The sequence below is a fragment of the Prionailurus bengalensis genome, unplaced genomic scaffold (assembly GCF_016509475.1).
Source record: "Prionailurus bengalensis isolate Pbe53 unplaced genomic scaffold, Fcat_Pben_1.1_paternal_pri Un_scaffold_85, whole genome shotgun sequence".
Classification (NCBI taxonomy): domain Eukaryota; kingdom Metazoa; phylum Chordata; class Mammalia; order Carnivora; family Felidae; genus Prionailurus; species Prionailurus bengalensis.
The window spans coordinates 31,452-37,759 of record NW_025091184.1 but is presented as its reverse complement, the minus strand read 5'-3'; the positions used below and the strand labels follow the sequence as shown (position 1 = coordinate 37,759).

General features: G+C 44.8%; 2 long non-coding RNA genes across 4 annotated transcripts; one reads left to right on the top strand and one right to left on the bottom strand.

Annotated features, from left to right (window-relative positions):
- Positions 1 to 580: 580 nt before the first annotated feature.
- Positions 581 to 6,293, bottom strand: LOC122478544. Of its 2 annotated transcripts, XR_006296084.1 has the most exons (3): positions 4,613 to 6,293; positions 3,218 to 3,377; positions 581 to 1,686 (listed from the first exon to the last, which is right to left on the bottom strand). It is a non-coding gene; the product is annotated as an uncharacterized LOC122478544 (long non-coding RNA). The 2 variants fall into 2 exon arrangements; XR_006296083.1 differs by lacking the exon at positions 4,613 to 6,293 and having other exon boundaries at positions 3,218 to 4,418.
- Positions 1,213 to 4,518, top strand: LOC122478545. 2 transcript variants are annotated; one of them, XR_006296086.1, is made up of 4 exons: positions 1,213 to 1,242; positions 1,350 to 1,385; positions 1,467 to 1,752; positions 4,413 to 4,518. It is a non-coding gene; the product is annotated as an uncharacterized LOC122478545 (long non-coding RNA). The 2 variants fall into 2 exon arrangements; XR_006296085.1 differs by lacking the exon at positions 1,213 to 1,242 and having other exon boundaries at positions 1,282 to 1,385.
- Positions 6,294 to 6,308: the final 15 nt, after the last annotated feature.

Here is a 6,308-nt window from a genome sequence, read left to right as displayed (position 1 = left end):
ACAGTTCCAATAGTAGAGACGTGGCAGCAGACAGAAGTTGAATTTTCTTGAACTTAAATGGGGTGTTCACTTCATTTCTCTGATTGGGTTGTCAGTCTGTGCATTTATGGGAGAATTTGGGGAAGGGATATTTGCATAGGCCTTCAAGAGTGCTGCGAGGTAAAAAGGGGGAACCTCTGAACCTTGTTCCTGACTGTGTATGTATCTTTCCCATCTTAGGAAGCTGAAAATGACACTGTGAACTGGTGGCAAAGAAGAATCAGCTAGCAGCTGCAGGTAAAATTTGAAAATAGCTACAGAAGGGGCGCCTGGGTGGCTCAGTCATTTAAGCGTCCAACTTCAGCTCAGGTCATAATTTCACAGTCCGGGAGTTTGAGCCCCGTGTCAGGCTCTGTGCTGACAGGTCAGAGCCTGGAGCCTGTTTCAGATTCTGTTACATCTCTCTCTGTCCCTCCCCCACTCATGCATGTGCTCACTCTCTGTCTGTCTCAAAAATAAATAAACATTAGGAAAAAAATAGCTACAGAAGAAATAAACAAGTACAAGTGAGTTCAGCTAGTAATTACCAGGAGCTCATGAAACGGCTGTTAATTTTTTGGTTTTTAATCTTTTTGAAAAGTTTAAAGTCAACATATGCATAGAGTATTAACAGATAAAAAAGGTCAGTTTTAGAAAGAATAAAACAATTAAGTTTCTAAACATTTGCAGATCTCAAGTAGTGAGCAGACTGTGTGGAAACTTTGTCCATGCTAACATTCCTCGGGGGTGGTGTCAAGTGTCATCATCTGTAGGAAAGCAGTGTGTCGTACAATGAATCATACCCATCAACGTGGTAGTGCCATTTCATGGCCCTTGTCTTTGCAACCCTGGGAAACATGGTGAGGATATAAGTTATAGAAGAATAGATCTTTATGATAAAAGACACTTGTCACATGAGGAGTTAGACAAAGATTGAAAATGGGAAGGAATTCTATGAACTCTGAACCCTACAGGCATGGAATGAGTAAGGAAAGGATGTAACAATAGCTTTGATCCTACTGTACATTGATAATCATGGGCAAAGTGTTTCATGTGTAATAATAAATTGTATCAGGGGACAGATATGAGGTTGTTGGGAACATGGGCAGCTTATTTAAAATCATACCCAATATTGGGCCTTATCTGACAAGAGCAATTGTAACTCACAGGCCACAAATTGAACAAACACGGGAACAGCAGGCAGAGCTCACCTTTAGATACCAGGTAACCTGAGTTCTGCCTGACATACTGAACTCTTAGCACCTCACGCGGGTGAGTGTAGTCGCCCTTGGAATCCCTAACCACGGGCTTTTCATTGTTGGCTTTTTCAGATCGCAGTTCATGAGAAGAATGCTCAGGACAACTAGGTAAGTGTTTTCTTGTTTCCTCCTCTTTCTTTGGTGCACAGTCTGGCACGACTGAAGGTGGATGTGTTTTTTCTCCCCCAGATCAAGACTCAGATCTGGGACAGGGAGATGGCGGAGCAGGGCAGGGAGGTCGCTTACTTGAAATACAGGTGTGGTCATTTGACTTGCGTTTTTATGGGTGTTTCCAGGGATGACGCCTGCACTGTTTGTTGTCTAGGAGACGACGTGGTGTTGCAACTCTTATAGAAGTCCATTATTTTTCTGTATCCAAGACTGGACGGGATGGAAGCAAAGAGGCTGCCTGAGGGATACACAAGGCAGAAACCAATGGCTGCAAGACCAGAGATGCAGAACCCTGCAAGGAGAGGTAAGGAGCACGTTGTGATGTGCTGCAGTCTAATTTCTGCTGTGCAGCCTGTTCCTGTGGGTGATCATCGTGTGGTCTGGAAAGAATCACAAGCACTAAGGATGGCAGGTGGTCTGAAGGGGTGACAGAAGGGTGTTCTCCTCTGGTGCCACAGACAGTGAGGCACTTGTCCCTGTGACTGGTGGAGCTCATGCCCCTCCTCTGATGGTGACCCTCCCACCTCCTCTAGCATCCCCCTGTCTGAAGAGCCTGGAAAGGATGACAGGACATGGGCCTCATCCTTCTTCCCACCCGGACTCAATATGAAGACTAGTTTGAAGAGAAGGTCATTTATTCACTAGTTTTAACGGTCTTTATTTTTGTTTGTTTTGGGAACTGTAGCCCTACATCCCTCAATTCGAGTTCCATAAAGCTTAGCTTAGTCCTCTGATGGTATCAGTGCAACTCTGCAGCTTCACTGCTAACTTTTCACAGTTTTTCTTTTCTCAATAGTGTAAAATTAGTCTTCCGTCATATACTAACTGCTCTCATGTGGAAGGCAGCTTGTAGATAAGCTGGGAGATTGAACAATTTGCCTGAAGTCTGAAGAAATGCACCCTTCTTGAGGACTCATTGAGGATATACACCAAACCAGTATTCTCAATGTTATTCTTTTTTTTTTAAGTTTATTTATTTTGAGAGACGCAGAGACAGAATGCCAAGCAGGCATCACACTGTCAGTGAGGAACCCAATGCTGGGCTTGAATTCACAAGCTGTGAGATCATGACCTGAGCCAAAATTAAGAGTCGGATGCTGAATCCAAGCATCCGCATATTTATTCTTGATCTGGAATGAAATCGTGATTTCCCATGATGTATACTGAGAAAAATGTTTTACTGATGAATTCTAAATTGCTAGTTGTGCCTGACCTGTCCACAGTTATGTGATTAATTACAAAACAACATGAACTAGGGCACCGTGAGGTCTTTATCAAGGTGAGGGGATGGTTCTCTCCCTTATTCTTGGTGGTCACCTGAGGCATGTGGGATACCCTCTGCCTCTGGTCAGGGACCTCACTGTAGGGAAAAGTTTAAGATATTTGAGGAATGAGTTGAGGGATTGTTTTCATTCCGCACAGTCCTCTAAAAGCAGAATAAACCTCTGTCCCTTCTAGGGTCTTTAGTATATCGAGAAACTGCTGAAACCTCTGTGGGTTACAGCGGCTCTGACTGTACCAAGAATGCAGACAAGGACAAGGTAAATGCCGGGGCCATTCTCAGTTGTAACTCTTTTGGGAAACCCTCATCTTTATGTACAGCACGCTCTCCCGGCCTTGTCTCATTTTGCGTGTTGTGTGATATGTCTGTTTCTTCTTTGTTTTCGAAATGCATACTCATAACCCAGGAGCCAACAGACTTCTCAATTTTTAGTCTGTCAGCTTTCTGTGGTAAGTTTAGAAGCCAAAAGCACTTAGATACTGAGTACCTTAAGGTTTTTCCGTGAGTTTCAGGAAATAATGAGAGGAGGATGACTGCACACTCCAAACAGAAGTCTCCTGGCCTGGGTGACCCCTTCCAGACCTCACCTCTGTGGGAACAGTGTGGCTGCTGTGTCTTCCTTTCTTGATTCTGGCTAGGAGATGAACCTGTTAGAAACGACATCATGACTCCAACTTTATATTTTGTGCCCTGTGCCATTTAGAGTGGTCATAGATAAAGTCAATGTAATCACTCATCACCTTCCTGTCTTTGTTAGTAAATGACTTGCCCAGAATCCTTCCAGCTATACCTTAGGTAAAAATAGTTTGAACACTGTGTCCTTCAATTGTGTTTGTATGAGCAGTTTCTGGTTGTGTCCCCAGTCACTGTTAGAGCTGATACAGTCTCATGACACATACCAGGAGTTTTATACCAAAACACTTGCATGAAATCTGTTATGTGAATTTCTCCTTCTTTTTTTCCATTGCACATAATGACTCTGTGTCCTGTAGTATGCTTAAAGTCAGAATTCCCTATGAATTAAGATGAACACATCTGAGCTTTGTAGACATTCACCACAAGTAACTCGTTCTTCACAGAAGACTCTCATTCCCCTGCAAGATTCCAGGCATCCTCCACTCCCCAGAGGTCTCCGAGGCCTTTGACAACATTTCAAGAGGGAAGACTCCTTTCTCAGGGAGAGGAGCAGAGGAGGCACAGTGAGGGTCCGGAGGCAGAACTTTTTGCCTGGAGTGGCTGTGATTCCATGAGCAGAATATGAGCCGTGTATTCCCACTCATTTTTTTGTGTTCCTAATATAGCAAAAGCAGAGCATCTGGAGTCGCTGTAGAGGAGGGATGCAGGGTGAACCTGGACATGGATGGCTGCCTGTCTGGAGAATGCTACTTCATTAGTCTGTAATTACTTCTGTTAACCCTCTAGGACAGGACCCTTGCCCTTTTCTTCCACAGACGTGGGCAGTGATGTGTGGTGGCAGTAGGTTAACCTCTTGCATCTACTACCCCAAGCTGTAGGTGCTATCCAGTGGCAGGGACAGAGTTTTCAGGTACTGATGCTACTCTCTTGGATCCTGGTGGCAGAGAAGGTGGCAGGTGCTGACACATTCTTCTCTGGGTTACAGCTGCTTTTGGTAGTGGTTCTTTTGTCTGGAATATGGATGTAGCTTCACTTCTGTTCTGCAGGGCAGTCTGGATCCTGGGGACCTCCTCCGTTAACTGGACGATTCTGCATGCCCTACCCTGGAGACGCCCCGCCCCCATGGACTATTAGGCACATACACCTCCTGAACCTTGGCAGCCCTGGGGCCACCCGGAACCCCTCCACCTGCAACACTTGGTAAGACGATCTGAGCACTAGGAGTTGACTTGTAAAACACACTCACCTTATTTTGTTACTGTTAGGTCTTGGGCCAAGGTGCAGAGGCGGTACCACAGACCATTGTGATGCAAGGGGAATGTGTCTGCTGCCATTACCATATTCCTCAAGTTTCTCAGGATCTCATCTTTGTCCTTTCCCCCACCATGGGTTGGTACAGGCGTCTCTTCTGGAGAAGGAATGGGGCTGTATGCAGTAAATCAGACATAGTGCTTCAGCAGAAATGCCCTGTACACAGTCCACATGCTGGGATCTGTGAGGCATGAGGCACAACGTAATGTATGTCCATCTAGTTGTGCCCCCAGCCATCCATAGTTGTTCGATGAGTGATGAATACATCTGAATCAGGGCTTTTAGGAGTCTTCATCAAGTTATAAGGGATGGTTCTTCAAGTTCTTCTTGGGGATCACCGGAGACATGTGGGACACCCTGTGCATGTAATTTGGGATCTCACTAGGGCAAAGAGTTTAAGTTGTCGGAAGTATGAGGGGAGGGTTTTTTGTTTTGTTTTTGACCTCCAAACAGTCTACTCAAATCAGAATAAACCTCCATCCCTTCTAGGGCTTTTTGCAGATCCAGAAGTAGGTATCACAACCAAGAGTGACATCGACACTGGCTCTGCCAAAACTGCTGAGAAGCACAAAGTAAATGCTGTGGCCATTTTCAGTTCTAAGTCTTTACGGACTGCCACATCTTTCTGTACAGGACACTCTCCTGCCATTGTCTCTGGTTTGTGTGTCATATGGTATGTCTGCTTTTTTTGTTTTTTTTCCCAAATGCAAAACCTTTACCACTGAGCCTATGGGATTCCGTTTTCCAGCTGGCATCTGTTTGTGGTAACTTGAGCAGCTAAGCGTGCCTAAATGTGGGGACCATAGGGCTTTTCCAATGTGTTCCTGGAATAAATCAAGGAGGATGACACCACACTCCACTTGGAAGTCTCCTACCTTGCCTCATTCTTTGTGGATCTCCTCAGTGTGGAATCATTGCTCTTGCTGTGTCTTCCTCTCCTGTTTCCTTCTATTGAGGATTTTAACGTGCTCAGAAAAATCTGTGGGTATCGTTACAATTTGAAAATGCGAACTGCCTTCACTCCAACTTATATTTTTGTATGTGTCCTTTAGAATGTAAATTTCATACCCATCAGCATTTTCGTAAACATGCTGTCCAGAAACCCCTCAGGTGTGCCCTGGACACAAATACTCTGAACTATAAGAGGTGGCATATTTGTCATAGAAAACATGCACTGAAACTTAAGTTGTGAAGAGAAAAAATCCAAAATTACCTGTGTGGCAATTCCCCACGGTGTCCTTCACTTGTGTTCACATGAGCACGTTCTCTCGTGTCCTGTGTCACAGGTACAGCTAAAACATGAAAACAAAGTGCATTTGTGTTAATTTTGTCTTTTAGAATTTCAGCTCATTTTTCCAGGGAACACAATTACCCTGCAAAATGTACTGTACTTAAGCTGAGAAGTACCTCTGAATTCAAATAAATTAGCTGAACCCAACTAACATATATAGGCTATCTGTTTCTCTAAGAGCATGCTTTCCCAGGTCCTCTACAGGCCCTCAGGATCCCCATCTCCCCATGTGTCTCTGTGCCCATGGATAGCACTTCCAGAGAGGAGGAGACCCCATTGTCGGGACAGTAGTTTGGGCACAGGCAGGGGCTTAGAGGCAGAGCTTTGAGCCACAAGGGCT